The 15,840-nt window shown below is 40.0% G+C and overlaps 4 non-coding genes and 2 pseudogenes across 4 annotated transcripts; all 6 read left to right on the top strand.

The window, feature by feature from the left end:
* Positions 1–2,187: 2,187 nt before the first annotated feature.
* Positions 2,188–2,394, top strand: LOC120984779 (annotated as a pseudogene).
* Positions 2,395–3,426: 1,032 nt separating this feature from the next.
* Positions 3,427–3,617, top strand: LOC120984828. Its single transcript, XR_005775422.1, has one exon. It is a non-coding gene; the product is annotated as a U2 spliceosomal RNA (small nuclear RNA).
* A 6,478-nt stretch (positions 3,618–10,095) lies between these two features.
* LOC120984784 lies at positions 10,096–10,266 on the top strand (annotated as a pseudogene).
* A 2,620-nt stretch (positions 10,267–12,886) lies between these two features.
* Positions 12,887–13,072, top strand: LOC120984774. Its single transcript, XR_005775381.1, has one exon. It is a non-coding gene; the product is annotated as a U2 spliceosomal RNA (small nuclear RNA).
* A 1,035-nt stretch (positions 13,073–14,107) lies between these two features.
* On the top strand, positions 14,108–14,298 carry LOC120984827. The gene has a single exon (XR_005775421.1). It is a non-coding gene; the product is annotated as a U2 spliceosomal RNA (small nuclear RNA).
* Positions 14,299–15,331: 1,033 nt separating this feature from the next.
* LOC120984826 lies at positions 15,332–15,522 on the top strand. Its single transcript, XR_005775420.1, has one exon. It is a non-coding gene; the product is annotated as a U2 spliceosomal RNA (small nuclear RNA).
* Positions 15,523–15,840: the final 318 nt, after the last annotated feature.

Raw genomic sequence — 15,840 nt, 5'->3', positions numbered from 1 at the left:
TAGATCCTGCCTCGCAACAGATTTTATCCCGAGGTTTAACGGAGCAGGAGGTTTTAGAGACAACAAAGAGTTTTAAGACGGGTAAGGTACCCGGCCCCGACGGTATACCCATAGAATTTTATGTCAAATTTTATGACCTTTTAAAAGACGATCTTTTTAGTCTTTTTAGTGAGGTTTTTTATTCAAAGGTTTTACCCAAGTCCTGGAGGAAGGGTGAGGTCTCCTTATTGTATAAGAAAGGTGATAAGGCAGATTTGAAGAATTGGAGACCAATAACCCTTCTTAACACAGACTATAAGATCATGGCAAAAATCTGCGCCAATAGGTTAAAAGGGGTAATTTCTAAAATTATTCATTTTAATCAAGTCTGTGGAATCCCAGGAAGAAGCATATGGGATAACCTGAACCTTATTAAAGATTGTATTGATGATACTAAGTCAAGAGAAGGTAAATTAGCCATTTTATCTATTGACTTCGAGAAGGCGTTTGACAGAGTATCTCATTTTTATCTTTTTAAGGTTTTAGAAAAAATGGGTATACCCGAGGGGTTTTTATTGTCTCTTAAAGCATTTTATAATAAATGCACAAGTAAAATTTTAATTAATGGTTTTAAGACACAGGAAGTAATTTTAGATTCCGGAGTGAAGCAGGGGTGTCCCTTGTCCCCACTGCTTTTTATTTGCGCATTAGAGCCTCTCTTATGTAAGCTGCGAACAGATAAAGCGATACGCGGAGTGCCCTTGCCCGGTGGAAGGGGACTAGAGGCCAAAGCGGTGGGGTATATGGACGATGTGGCGGTTTTATGCAGGGACGCCCTATCACTCCGGAAAGCCTTAGGGCATGTTCAGTTCTTTTGTAGTGCTTCTGGTTTTAAAGTGAACTTTAACAAGAGTAATATTTTAAATATTGGAAGTATGGTTTTACATGATATTAATATCCCTGTGTCTGATTTTATCACCATTTTAGGTGTCTCCTTCAGTGAGTCTAATAATGGTTTTTTTAGTTGGGGCATGGTGGAAAAGAAGGTAAATCAAAAAATAAATATGTGGAGTATGAGGAAACTCACAATGGAGGGGAAAATTTTAATTATTAAGATGATCATTCTTCCCCTTTTATTATACTTAAGTATGGTGTTTCCCCCTCCATGAATGTATTGAAGAAAATTAATAAAAGCTGTTTTACCTTCTTCTGGAATTCAAAGATGGAGAAATTGAAAAGAGAAGACGTCATGAAAATCCAAGGAAAAGGCGGCAAAGATTTTCCAGATTTTAAGAGATTTTTATTGATAAAATTTTTTAGTTTCTGTTTTAACGCTCTTTTTAAAGAACACTATTGGTCTTATTATGTTCGTTTTAATACTGGTTTTTTTATGCGTAAGTTTAATTGGTTCAAAACTATTTTATCAGTTCCTTATGCTTTTAATTTGCCAGTAAGTTATAAGATTTTAGAAGAGATAGTGTCAACTTTTAATTTGAAGAAGAAAAATATAAATGAGCTTAAAAACAGTAAACAATTAATAAAAGAAATAAAAATGAAGGAGATAACTTGTGATATAAAGAATTTTAGAGAAGATAAATGCAAAAAAATCTGGAAAATTATTAACATCTCCTATCTTTTTAATTCCCAGAAAGACTTGGCGTGGAATTGTGTTCATCAGTGTCTTCCATGCCGGGCATTCCAATACCGAAGAGGCTATGTAAGGTCTGCCATCTGTCCGAGGAATAATTGTCAACAAGAAGAGACGGTTCAACATCTACTGTGGTCATGTCCGTTTGCCCAGGATTTCTGGAGAAGAGTGCTCCCACTTTTAAGGAAGATGGCAGGCCTGAGAGACTTCACCTACGATATGATCCTATACGGTCTTTTGGAATGCCCAACAGCCTGCCAAGAGGCTGTGGCATGGAAGACGATGAACTGCGCAAAGGAAGCCCTCTGGAAGGCTAGAAATATTTTAGTTTTTAAAAGAGAGGTTTTATCCGTCAACGATGTTCTGGGATTTTGTTTTAGTGAAATGTATATTTATCTTTTAATTGAGAAAAAAGTTAATACTGCGGTAGAGAATAAATGGTTTTTAAGTGAATGGAATTCTGTAATATAAGATAATTTTATTCATTTTTAATGCCATCCTTTGATTATGTATTTAATTATTTTCTTCTGTATTTATGTGATAATTGTTAAAATTTTGTAAATTCTTTTAATAAATATGGCGTCCCCGCGAGGGGATAGTCAACTTAAAAAAAATCTGTTCTTATCAGTTTAATATCTGATACGTCCCCTATCTGGGGACCATATATTAAATGGATTTTTCGAACAGGGAGATGGAAAAAGAGCTTGCTCTGTCCACTCCACGCATTGACCTGGTATTGCAGTACCTCCAGGACCGGTGCACCCCTTCTAATCCAGTATGAAAAAACAGAATGAAATTGAAATGGATTGCAAGCATCATCCTTCCAGCCAAGCAAGTGGAAAGTTGTGTGTGTCGTGCCTCCTTCAGCTTCTCCTCTGTCTGCCCAGTCAGTGCAGTGTTGCTTTTTGCATATAATACCTGCATCTAGTCTGTCAATCTCCTAATTGCATCAGCTGTCGGTTGTTTCCAGCACCAAGCAACCCATTCAGCCCCAGTGTCGTCACACACACCCTGGATCCAATTAAGACTGATGATTGGTTAATTGGCTTATCACCTGAATGAATTGTTTGGACCTCCCCTCCTCCACGTTTGATTTGGGCCTGTTGTGCACACCTCGGAGGGTTGCTGAGTCGTCTCTGGCAGGCAATTGACCCTTTTTTGTATCAAGTTGGCTGGATGTAACCATTTAGCTTTTGCAGTGCTTCAATAAATGAGTAAAGTTTGCCTGTGTCTCCCTCTTGTGGATCTTTTGAACTGGATTACTTAGTGGCTAAAAAGTAGCCCAGCACTTCCTATGCAGCTGGACCTACCTTGTCTGTTCAATGGACGGAACACTGCGCGTGTCACAAGAGCCTTGTCAGGTCAAGAGGTCAAAGAGGTCAAGTAAGGTCAGCTATTGGATGACATCACAAGGGCCCTGATGGAACACTCAACAATGGTGCCGTGACATCACAATCAACAATGGTTATCCTTTTTTTTTTTTTTTTTTTTTTTCCTTTCACTCACTACTATTCCTATCATGCTTTCTGCTTGGCGTGCTTTGGCACCGCACCAGGAATTTCGTGCGAAGAAAAGGCGTGTCCAAAAGTCGCGTGTGGGCGGAGCTATGCAGATAGCAAACACGAAAAGAAGCATGCTGGTGTGACTTCTGTGCGTAGGACGCGCGTGAACGTTTTCCCCGGTTTGTGAGAGAAAGAAGCCTCCCGGACTGTGTATTGGGCTGGGGACAGTAGTCTATTGCCTTCATTAGTGCTCTGCATTGGGGACCATCGGCCTGTACTGCGAACCCTTTTCAGGTTATCGCTTCTCGGCCTTTTGGCTAAGATCAAGTGTAGTATCTGTTCTTATCAGTTTAATATCTGATACGTCCCCTATCTGGGGACCATATATTAAATGGATTTTTCGAACAGGGAGATGGAAAAAGAGCTTGCTCTGTCCACTCCACGCATTGACCTGGTATTGCAGTACCTCCAGGACCGGTGCACCCCTTCTAATCCAGTATGAAAAAACAGAATGAAATTGAAATGGATTGCAAGCATCATCCTTCCAGCCAAGCAAGTGGAAAGTTGTGTGTGTCGTGCCTCCTTCAGCTTCTCCTCTGTCTGCCCAGTCAGTGCAGTGTTGCTTTTTGCATATAATACCTGCATCTAGTCTGTCAATCTCCTAATTGCATCAGCTGTCGGTTGTTTCCAGCACCAAGCAACCCATTCAGCCCCAGTGTCGTCACACACACCCTGGATCCAATTAAGACTGATGATTGGTTAATTGGCTTATCACCTGAATGAATTGTTTGGACCTCCCCTCCTCCACGTTTGATTTGGGCCTGTTGTGCACACCTCGGAGGGTTGCTGAGTCGTCTCTGGCAGGCAATTGACCCTTTTTTGTATCAAGTTGGCTGGATGTAACCATTTAGCTTTTGCAGTGCTTCAATAAATGAGTAAAGTTTGCCTGTGTCTCCCTCTTGTGGATCTTTTGAACTGGATTACTTAGTGGCTAAAAAGTAGCCCAGCACTTCCTATGCAGCTGGACCTACCTTGTCTGTTCAATGGACGGAACACTGCGCGTGTCACAAGAGCCTTGTCAGGTCAAGAGGTCAAAGAGGTCAAGTAAGGTCAGCTATTGGATGACATCACAAGGGCCCTGATGGAACACTCAACAATGGTGCCGTGACATCACAATCAACAATGGTTATCCTTTTTTTTTTTTTTTTTTTTTTCCTTTCACTCACTACTATTCCTATCATGCTTTCTGCTTGGCGTGCTTTGGCACCGCACCAGGAATTTCGTGCGAAGAAAAGGCGTGTCCAAAAGTCGCGTGTGGGCGGAGCTATGCAGATAGCAAACACGAAAAGAAGCATGCTGGTGTGACTTCTGTGCGTAGGACGCGCGTGAACGTTTTCCCCGGTTTGTGAGAGAAAGAAGCCTCCCGGACTGTGTATTGGGCTGGGGACAGTAGTCTATTGCCTTCATTAGTGCTCTGCATTGGGGACCATCGGCCTGTACTGCGAACCCTTTTCAGGTTATCGCTTCTCGGCCTTTTGGCTTCGATCTTAACGGATTGAGGCCAGAGGGCAAGGGAACTGCTGTGGATTCTCACCCTCGGCCTTGCCTGTATTTCAGGCTTGCTGCTATTGGGGGTGGGAGGAAGCAGTGGTTCACCTTCTCAGGACGTCGGGACCGGAGGATCGTGGAGGAATCTTTGGACTACGGATTTCGTCGACTGGGCGGAGGCGATCGCGGCTCGTTCCGGGCTGTTTTATTTTGGAGAAAGAAGAGGAGAGAAGTCGCTGAGATGGATTTCGGAGGAGGCGACCGGAGGAATCCGAGGGACGGATCACGTCCGGATTTCTTTTCAGAAGATTATGGCCTTAAGGACACCATTCGGTTTTTCGTGGCAGCAGAATATCGTCAAGGTAAAGACCTATCTTATATATACCGAAATATTCTATGCCCGATACTCCAGTTGGAGAAAGAGCACTTTTTTTGTGTGCAGAGTTTTTTTTCAAGAGGGATATATGATGTCTCCCTGGTTAGTCTGGATCTTTGCGAAAAGACCTTTGCCCTCTATGAGAGAAATAGAGGGAATGACGTCTTTGAAGGTGTGAAGGTGGTGCCTTTGTTCCAATACCAAACTAAGTTGTTAACTGTACAGATGTACAGCCCTTTCATATCTGACCAAGAAGTGACAAGCTTTCTTTATCAATATTGTGAGAAAGTGATCTTCAAAAGTTATGGGAGAACAAACTTTGGTGTCTGGAATGGGAAGAGAGTGTATGTGGTGACTTTTAAGAAAGACCCTAATGAAGAGGGAGGAGTGGCTAGACCGCCTCCAATTATCTTTATAAATAGAAGCCGTGGGTATTTGTTTTTTTCTGGGATGCCTAAGTACTGCAAGAGCTGCAGGAAATATGGCCACGGGGACTTTGACTGTAAAAGATGTAAGACGTGCACGTTTGATGTTCATCAGGAAGATCAATGCCCAAAAAGGAATGGTGGAAGTCAAGAAAATGAAAATAGGGAAGATTTCCCCCCTTTAAGAAGTGAAGAAGGTGATGGTGAATTGGAGTCAGGGGTGAGGAGAGAAGAAAAAGTGGTGGAAGGAGATTTGATGGAAAAAATGAGGGAAGAAGAAGCAAGGGAAAGTGAAAGGGAAAGAGAAGAGGGGAATACTGAGTTAGGGAAAATGAAGGGAAAAACTGTAGGTGAAAAAGGGAAAAGAGAAAAAAAGAAGAAAGGTGAAAAGAAGGAGTTAGTGACAACAGAGGTAGCAGGGCCCCAAGAAGAGACTGCTCCTCAAGTGGAGGCCTTTTCAGCTCTGGAAAAGGAGGTTGAAAAACTTAATGAAAGTTATCCCAATACAAGTAGCAGTGTGGATAGCAGCCTTCCATGTGGGCAAGGCTTAATGGAGATGGAGGTGAAAAGTTTAAAAAGAGGTTTATGTGAAAAAGATTCTGATGATGATGAAATTGGAACTGCAGAAAAAATAAGAGCTGTGGATTTGCTGGGCTCTATGTCGCCTAGCTCTGATGACGCTAGAGGAATTGAACTGGATGAAGAAGTTCATTCAGATAAGGGCGGGGGAGTTAGCCCTACATTAGGTGTAGGCTAATGGTGAAATGTGCTTCCTTGAACATTCAAGGTGTAAACAAAAAATATAAGCGTACTGCACTGTATGAATATTTAGAGAATGAAGACTTAGATTTTATTTTTTTGCAAGAATGTAATATAAAGAGAATGGTTGATTATGAGTATTTGAAAAAAGATTGGAATGGAAATGTGGTGTTTTCAGGGGGGAATGAGAATAAAAATGATGGAGTTGGTTTTTTATGTAGAAGAGAGTGGGAAATAGAAAGTTCAGAGGATATTTATCCAGGAAGAATTCTTATGGTGAGAGTAAAAAGGAATAATTTGAAAATAAAGTGTTTTTGCGTGTATGCTTATCCAGAGAAAAATAAGAGAAGAGATTTGTTTGAAGTTTTACAATTATTTATTTCTGGTAATGATCCTATAATTATCGGTGGGGATTTTAATTGTCATTTTAATAGGAAAGATGGTTCAGTTACGATTTTAAAAGGGATTTTAAATTCTGGAAACTTGAAAGATGTATGGGATTTGTGTGGGAGGAAAAAAGAAGAGGAGATTACGTGGAGGAGTAGGAATTTTGAATCCAGAATTGATTATTTTTTTGTTTCGGATCAGTTTGAGTCTAAGAGTTTTAAATCTGATATATGTTGTTTTTCAGATCATAATGTAATAAAATGTATTTTAAATGTGGGTGAAAAGGAAAGTAGAAAACCGACGCATTGGAAACTAAATGTAACATTGTTAGAAGAAAAAGAAGTTAGGAATAGGTTTTGTAGTTTTTACGGAACTTTGGTGTCAAAGAAGGATGTGTATAGCAATATTTTAGAATGGTGGGATTTTGTAAAAGAACAGATAAGAGTGTTTTTTAAGAGAGTTGGTAAGGAAAAGGCAGTAGAGAAAAGGAAGCTATATTCGCTTTTAAATGGCCGGTTGCAAAGTTTTTATGTGTTTAAAAAAAGTGGATTGGATTTTGATGAGGATATTGAACTTGTTAAAAGAGAGATAAAAAGAGCGTTATGTGAGAGAGGTAAAGAAATTATTTTCAATGCGAGGGTAAAAGTTCTTGAAAATGATGAAAAATGTTCAAATTTCTTCTTTAAAAAAATTAGGGGAAAAAAAGATTTTATTGATTTTTTAGAGGGGGAAGTGGTCTTAGAGAAGAAATTGGAAAGAGTTGAAGAATTTTATGGGAAGTTGTTTGACAAGAAGGAGTGTGATAAGTCGTTGTGTGAGTTTTTTTTAAGTTCGATGGAAAAGAAATTCAATACAGAGGAAAAAGATAGTCTAATTAAAGGAGTGGAGAAAGAGGAAATCTTTGATATAATTAAAAGCTTCTCGAATTTGAAGACGCCCGGTTTAGACGGAATTCCGATAGAGTTTTACAAATCCTTTTGGAGTTTAATATCAGATGATTTTAGTAACGTTGTTTGGAAGGTTTTATCTTTAAGGACGGTCCCCAAGTCTTGGCATGAAGGAATAATTGTTTTATTATTTAAAAAAGGTGAGAAAAGTTTAATTAAGAATTGGAGGCCTATTACTCTATTAAACACTGATTATAAAATTTATGCGAAGATATTGGCAAATAGATTAAAAAAGGTGATTGCTTCGATAGTTGAGTGTGATCAATCATGTGCGGTGCCAGGTAGGAAAATTGTGGACTCTTTGATTTTAATAAGGGACGTTTTATGGGATTGTGTGGATAGAAACCAAAAAATGGCCGTGGTGTCAATAGACTTTGAGAAAGCCTATGACAGAGTCTCCCATTGTTTTTTATTTCAAGTATTAGAAAAGATGGATTGCCCTAAGGTTTTTATAGACCAAATCAAATGTTTATATTTTAATTCTTTTAGTAAAATATCTGTCAATGGTTTTTTATCAAAAAGAGTGGAGGTTCAGTGTGGTGTAAAACAGGGTTGTCCCCTATCTCCAATTTTATTTATAAGTGCAATTGAGCCATTATTATGTGAAATAAGGAGAGATAAAGTAGTTAATGGTATTTTCCTCCCTGGTGGTAGTAATGAATATGTGAAAGTGGTCGCTTATATGGATGATGTGACTGTTTTTATTAGGAATCAAAAAAGCTTAAATAGGGTCTGTAGAATTTTAGATTGGTTTTGTAGTGCGTCAGGTTTTAAGGTTAATTATGATAAATCTAATTTTATGTGTATTGGGGATTTGCTTTTAGATTCAGATTGTAGATTAATAAACGTGTGTGAGTTGAAGATTTTAGGTATTTTTTTTTCAAAGACAGTTGGTAACACAAAAAATTGGGAATCTTTGTTGGAAAGAGTTAGGAAAAAGATATGTTGGTGGAATCTTAGAGCTTTGACGATGGAAGGGAAAATTTTAATTATAAAACAAGTTTTATTGCCAATTTTTTTATATGTTGCTGCAGTTTTTATCCCTCCTATTTATATTATGAAAAAAATGGTTAAGTTATGTTTTAATTTTTTATGGAAGTCAAAAATGGAAAGAGTGAAAAGAGATGAGCTATATAAGTTAAAACAGAAAGGGGGGAAAAGTTTTCCAGACATTAGAAGATTTTTATATGTTAGATATTTATCTTACTGTGTAAGTACTTTAACTGGATCAGATTCAAGGGTTAAGTTTTTATTAACATACAACATGGGTTTTTTTATTAGGAAGTATAAGTGGGTAATGTCTGACCTTAAAAAACCATATAGGTTTACTCCACCGGAACATTATATTATTATTGAGAGAGTGCTGAGAGAATTTAGGCTAACTGAGTGTGAAGTGAGTGTCTTAAAATGTCATAGGAAAGTGTTGAAAGTTCTGAATGATAGAGCCTTTATGAGCCCAGTAGAAAGATTCTCAGAGAAAATTGTGGAGGAAATATGGACGAACTGTAATATTTATTTTTTACCAAACGAGCAAAAGGATCTAAACTGGAGCATAATTAAAGACTGTCTAACAACACGTGAATTTATGTATAGGAGAGGGTGTGCGAGAAGTGAATTTTGCCCAAGAAGAAATTGTGCTGAAAGTGAAAATCCAACTCATATTTTTTGGAACTGTAAGTTTGCGCAAGAAGTGTGGAGAAAAATCGGGAACTTAATAAAAAATGTGTGCAAGTTGGGTAGGTTAGAGTATGATATGGTGTTATATGGACTAAAGATCGATAAAGAAGAATTTAAAATAGTTTGGACGATTTTATCATGTGGAAAATTAGCTTTGTGGAAGTGTAGATGCATTGTGATATTGAAAAGGGAAGAACTGTCCGTAGAGGAGTGTGTAAAGTTATGTTTGAGTTATCTTTATGTTTTTTTTTGGAAAGAGAAATTAGACTTGGGGGAGGAAAAAGCAAAAGAGAGATGGAAACAAGACAGTTGGAATCTGCTGACCTTATAGAGAACAAAGTAAGTAAACCTGTAGTTAATAAAGTAAGGTAGAAAATAATATAAAAAAAAAAAAAAAAAAAAAAAAAAAAAAAAAAAAAAAACAAACAAACAAACAAACAAAAAAATAAATAAATAAATAAAAAAAAAAATATAAAATAAATAAATAAATAAATAAATAATTTAAAAAACAAGGAAAAAAGGAAAAAACAAAACAAAAAAAAAAAAAAAAAAAAAAAAAAAAATTAAAAAAAAAAAAAAAAAAATTTTTGTTTATAACAAGTGAAGAGATACATACAGGGGAAAAATTGCTTTTTGTGTGAAGAGATATATACAAAATTAATTAAAAAAAAAAAAAAAAAAAAAATTTTTGGTATCTTCCACAATGATGGTTTGAAGAAAAGTCTTATTTTGATTTTTTTTGGTTTTGTGAAATGCTAAGATTTAAGACTTAAGATCTGAGTGGAAAAAAAAAAAAAAAAAAAAAAAAAAAAAAAAAAAAAAAAAAAAAAAAAAAAAAAAAAAAAAAAAAAAAAAAAAAAAAAAATCTGTTCTTATCAGTTTAATATCTGATACGTCCCCTATCTGGGGACCATATATTAAATGGATTTTTCGAACAGGGAGATGGAAAAAGAGCTTGCTCTGTCCACTCCACGCATTGACCTGGTATTGCAGTACCTCCAGGACCGGTGCACCCCTTCTAATCCAGTATGAAAAAACAGAATGAAATTGAAATGGATTGCAAGCATCATCCTTCCAGCCAAGCAAGTGGAAAGTTGTGTGTGTCGTGCCTCCTTCAGCTTCTCCTCTGTCTGCCCAGTCAGTGCAGTGTTGCTTTTTGCATATAATACCTGCATCTAGTCTGTCAATCTCCTAATTGCATCAGCTGTCGGTTGTTTCCAGCACCAAGCAACCCATTCAGCCCCAGTGTCGTCACACACACCCTGGATCCAATTAAGACTGATGATTGGTTAATTGGCTTATCACCTGAATGAATTGTTTGGACCTCCCCTCCTCCACGTTTGATTTGGGCCTGTTGTGCACACCTCGGAGGGTTGCTGAGTCGTCTCTGGCAGGCAATTGACCCTTTTTTGTATCAAGTTGGCTGGATGTAACCATTTAGCTTTTGCAGTGCTTCAATAAATGAGTAAAGTTTGCCTGTGTCTCCCTCTTGTGGATCTTTTGAACTGGATTACTTAGTGGCTAAAAAGTAGCCCAGCACTTCCTATGCAGCTGGACCTACCTTGTCTGTTCAATGGACGGAACACTGCGCGTGTCACAAGAGCCTTGTCAGGTCAAGAGGTCAAAGAGGTCAAGTAAGGTCAGCTATTGGATGACATCACAAGGGCCCTGATGGAACACTCAACAATGGTGCCGTGACATCACAATCAACAATGGTTATCCTTTTTTTTTTTTTTTTTTTTTTCCTTTCACTCACTACTATTCCTATCATGCTTTCTGCTTGGCGTGCTTTGGCACCGCACCAGGAATTTCGTGCGAAGAAAAGGCGTGTCCAAAAGTCGCGTGTGGGCGGAGCTATGCAGATAGCAAACACGAAAAGAAGCATGCTGGTGTGACTTCTGTGCGTAGGACGCGCGTGAACGTTTTCCCCGGTTTGTGAGAGAAAGAAGCCTCCCGGACTGTGTATTGGGCTGGGGACAGTAGTCTATTGCCTTCATTAGTGCTCTGCATTGGGGACCATCGGCCTGTACTGCGAACCCTTTTCAGGTTATCGCTTCTCGGCCTTTTGGCTAAGATCAAGTGTAGGGATACATTGGGTCTTGGTCAGAAGGTGCCTGGGGTACCCGGCTGCTCGGCCTGGGGGGATCGTCTGAGTTCATAGCTCGGACTTCACCCCCCTGCTGCTATTGGGCAGTCGGCTTAGTCCCTGGGCAACGAGGAGCGATCACCTTACCTGCCTGCTGCCTCGGTAGTGGGTGAAGGGCACTGTGTCAGTTCCGGTTTTGCCTGGCGTACCATTGGAGATGGAGATGGAGGTCCCGAATCCAGACGGAGGAGGAGTTCCTGATCCTGATGATGACAGCTTTGGTCCGGGAGAAGTGCCTACGTACCAGCGGATAAGAAATGGAATCCGTTTCCTGCTACAAGACTCACAGAAAAAGGAGAAAGGACTTACTTTCCTTGTTGAGGATATCTTGGTGGGACTGTTTGGCATCCGAAAGGAGCTGATTTTGGCTATATTGGACTTTCATAAAAGAGGGTCTTATGATGTGATCCTCATTACGGAAGAAGTTTGTACCGGAGTACTCAAGAAACTTGAACTTTGCAAGTTAAGCCCAATCTTGGAGGGCGTGGCGGTATTACCGCATTTTCCGAGGAAAAAGAGACTGGTAACAGTACTTATGTATAGTCCTTACGTGTTACAAGAAGATATTATTTCCTTTTTATTAAGGTATTGTGATAAAGTTATCCCAATGGGTAAAGTGTATAACCAATTTGGTATATGGACTATGAAGTGGAAATTTGAAGTTTTGTTGCATGAAAAGGAGGAAGGGGAATTAATCTTCCCACCTGGGAGATTTAAAATTGGAAAAATTAATGGTGATTTATTTTTTAATGGCATGACTGATTTTTGTCGTAATTGCAAGCAATATGGACACATAAAAGATGATTGTACTGAACAATATTGTGCTAACTGTCAATGTATAGGTCATAGTTATGAAAATTGTAAAGAAAAAAAGAAATGCTATTTATGTGGTAAAATTGGTCACGTCCACGCTTCTTGCCCCCAAAAGAAAAAGGGGGAGGGAGGTGGAGAGGTGAGGGGAAAGCGCAAAGGAGTGGAGGAGACAGAAGCTGCTGAGGAGTCAAAAATAAGAAGGACAGTTAAAGAGAATAAGATAGAGGTAAGAGCAAGAAAGGAGTCAGGAGGAAAAATGGATACAGTAGAAAAGGAAAAATCAGAAAGTATGAAAGTGGTGGAAAAACCTAAAAATCCTTTTGAGAGAGGTTCAGAGGAGGAAGTACATAGTCAGAGAGTATGGTCAGAAATAGAAAGTGCACAGAAATCGGGGGTCAAATTACAGGCCTTATTTGCATATGTTAGGAAATCTATAATAGCTGACAAAGTGAGATTTTTTCAGCGTGCTAAGGTTCATCCATATGATCAAATAAAAATTCCAGATATAGTTACAGAAAATACGGAGTTTGATAGACGTAGTTTGTTGCTTATGTCATATTATGCATGGAAAGATGGTGCTAACCCAGATTGGTTTTGAGTTGATATGTTTTGTTTGTTTGTTTAAAAAAAAACGTTAATTTGTATTTTTATGTAAATATGTTTTAATAAAATTATGACGTCCCCGTTTGGGGGTGCCAACTAAAAAAAAAAATCTGTTCTTATCAGTTTAATATCTGATACGTCCCCTATCTGGGGACCATATATTAAATGGATTTTTCGAACAGGGAGATGGAAAAAGAGCTTGCTCTGTCCACTCCACGCATTGACCTGGTATTGCAGTACCTCCAGGACCGGTGCACCCCTTCTAATCCAGTATGAAAAAACAGAATGAAATTGAAATGGATTGCAAGCATCATCCTTCCAGCCAAGCAAGTGGAAAGTTGTGTGTGTCGTGCCTCCTTCAGCTTCTCCTCTGTCTGCCCAGTCAGTGCAGTGTTGCTTTTTGCATATAATACCTGCATCTAGTCTGTCAATCTCCTAATTGCATCAGCTGTCGGTTGTTTCCAGCACCAAGCAACCCATTCAGCCCAGTCGTCACACACACCCTGGATCCAATTAGGACTGATGATTGGTTAATTGGCTTATCACCTGAATGAATTGTTTGGACCTCCCCTCCTCCACGTTTGATTTGGGCCTGTTGTGCACACCTCGGAGGGTTGCTGAGTCGTCTCTGGCAGGCAATTGACCCTTTTTTGTATCAAGTTGGCTGGATGTAACCATTTAGCTTTTGCAGTGCTTCAATAAATGAGTAAAGTTTGCCTGTGTCTCCCTCTTGTGGATCTTTTGAACTGGATTACTTAGTGGCTAAAAAGTAGCCCAGCACTTCCTATGCAGCTGGACCTACCTTGTCTGTTCAATGGACGGAACACTGCGCGTGTCACAAGAGCCTTGTCAGGTCAAGAGGTCAAAGAGGTCAAGTAAGGTCAGCTATTGGATGACATCACAAGGGCCCTGATGGAACACTCAACAATGGTGCCGTGACATCACAATCAACAATGGTTATCCTTTTTTTTTTTTTTTTTTTTTTTTTTTTTCCTTTCACTCACTACTATTCCTATCATGCTTTCTGCTTGGCGTGCTTTGGCACCGCACCAGGAATTTCGTGCGAAGAAAAGGCGTGTCCAAAAGTCGCGTGTGGGCGGAGCTATGCAGATAGCAAACACGAAAAGAAGCATGCTGGTGTGACTTCTGTGCGTAGGACGCGCGTGAACGTTTTCCCCGGTTTGTGAGAGAAAGAAGCCTCCCGGACTGTGTATTGGGCTGGGGACAGTAGTCTATTGCCTTCATTAGTGCTCTGCATTGGGGACCATCGGCCTGTACTGCGAACCCTTTTCAGGTTATCGCTTCTCGGCCTTTTGGCTAAGATCAAGTGTAGTATCTGTTCTTATCAGTTTAATATCTGATACGTCCCCTATCTGGGGACCATATATTAAATGGATTTTTCGAACAGGGAGATGGAAAAAGAGCTTGCTCTGTCCACTCCACGCATTGACCTGGTATTGCAGTACCTCCAGGACCGGTGCACCCCTTCTAATCCAGTATGAAAAAACAGAATGAAATTGAAATGGATTGCAAGCATCATCCTTCCAGCCAAGCAAGTGGAAAGTTGTGTGTGTCGTGCCTCCTTCAGCTTCTCCTCTGTCTGCCCAGTCAGTGCAGTGTTGCTTTTTGCATATAATACCTGCATCTAGTCTGTCAATCTCCTAATTGCATCAGCTGTCGGTTGTTTCCAGCACCAAGCAACCCATTCAGCCCAGTCTCCTCACACCCTGGATCCAATTAGGACTGATGATTGGTTAATTGGCTTATCACCTGAATGAATTGTTTGGACCTCCCCTCCTCCACGTTTGATTTGGGCCTGTTGTGCACACCTCGGAGGGTTGCTGAGTCGTCTCTGGCAGGCAATTGACCCTTTTTTGTATCAAGTTGGCTGGATGTAACCATTTAGCTTTTGCAGTGCTTCAATAAATGAGTAAAGTTTGCCTGTGTCTCCCTCTTGTGGATCTTTTGAACTGGATTACTTAGTGGCTAAAAAGTAGCCCAGCACTTCCTATGCAGCTGGACCTACCTTGTCTGTTCAATGGACGGAACACTGCGCGTGTCACAAGAGCCTTGTCAGGTCAAGAGGTCAAAGAGGTCAAGTAAGGTCAGCTATTGGATGACATCACAAGGGCCCTGATGGAACACTCAACAATGGTGCCGTGACATCACAATCAACAATGGTTATCCTTTTTTTTTTTTTTTTTTTTTTTTTTTTTCCTTTCACTCACTACTATTCCTATCATGCTTTCTGCTTGGCGTGCTTTGGCACCGCACCAGGAATTTCGTGCGAAGAAAAGGCGTGTCCAAAAGTCGCGTGTGGGCGGAGCTATGCAGATAGCAAACACGAAAAGAAGCATGCTGGTGTGACTTCTGTGCGTAGGACGCGCGTGAACGTTTTCCCCGGTTTGTGAGAGAAAGAAGCCTCCCGGACTGTGTATTGGGCTGGGGACAGTAGTCTATTGCCTTCATTAGTGCTCTGCATTGGGGACCATCGGCCTGTACTGCGAACCCTTTTCAGGTTATCGCTTCTCGGCCTTTTGGCTAAGATCAAGTGTAGTATCTGTTCTTATCAGTTTAATATCTGATACGTCCCCTATCTGGGGACCATATATTAAATGGATTTTTCGAACAGGGAGATGGAAAAAGAGCTTGCTCTGTCCACTCCACGCATTGACCTGGTATTGCAGTACCTCCAGGACCGGTGCACCCCTTCTAATCCAGTATGAAAAAACAGAATGAAATTGAAATGGATTGCAAGCATCATCCTTCCAGCCAAGCAAGTGGAAAGTTGTGTGTGTCGTGCCTCCTTCAGCTTCTCCTCTGTCTGCCCAGTCAGTGCAGTGTTGCTTTTTGCATATAATACCTGCATCTAGTCTGTCAATCTCCTAATTGCATCAGCTGTCGGTTGTTTCCAGCACCAAGCAACCCATTCAGCCAGTCTCCTCACACCCTGGATCCAATTAGGACTGATGATTGGTTAATTGGCTTATCACCTGAATGAATTGTTTGGACCTCCCCTCCTCCACGTTT

This window comes from Bufo bufo, unplaced genomic scaffold (assembly GCF_905171765.1).
Source record: "Bufo bufo unplaced genomic scaffold, aBufBuf1.1, whole genome shotgun sequence".
NCBI classification, from domain to species: domain Eukaryota; kingdom Metazoa; phylum Chordata; class Amphibia; order Anura; family Bufonidae; genus Bufo; species Bufo bufo.
The sequence above is the reverse complement of the archived record's forward strand: the minus strand, read 5'-3'. Positions and strand labels throughout refer to the sequence as shown.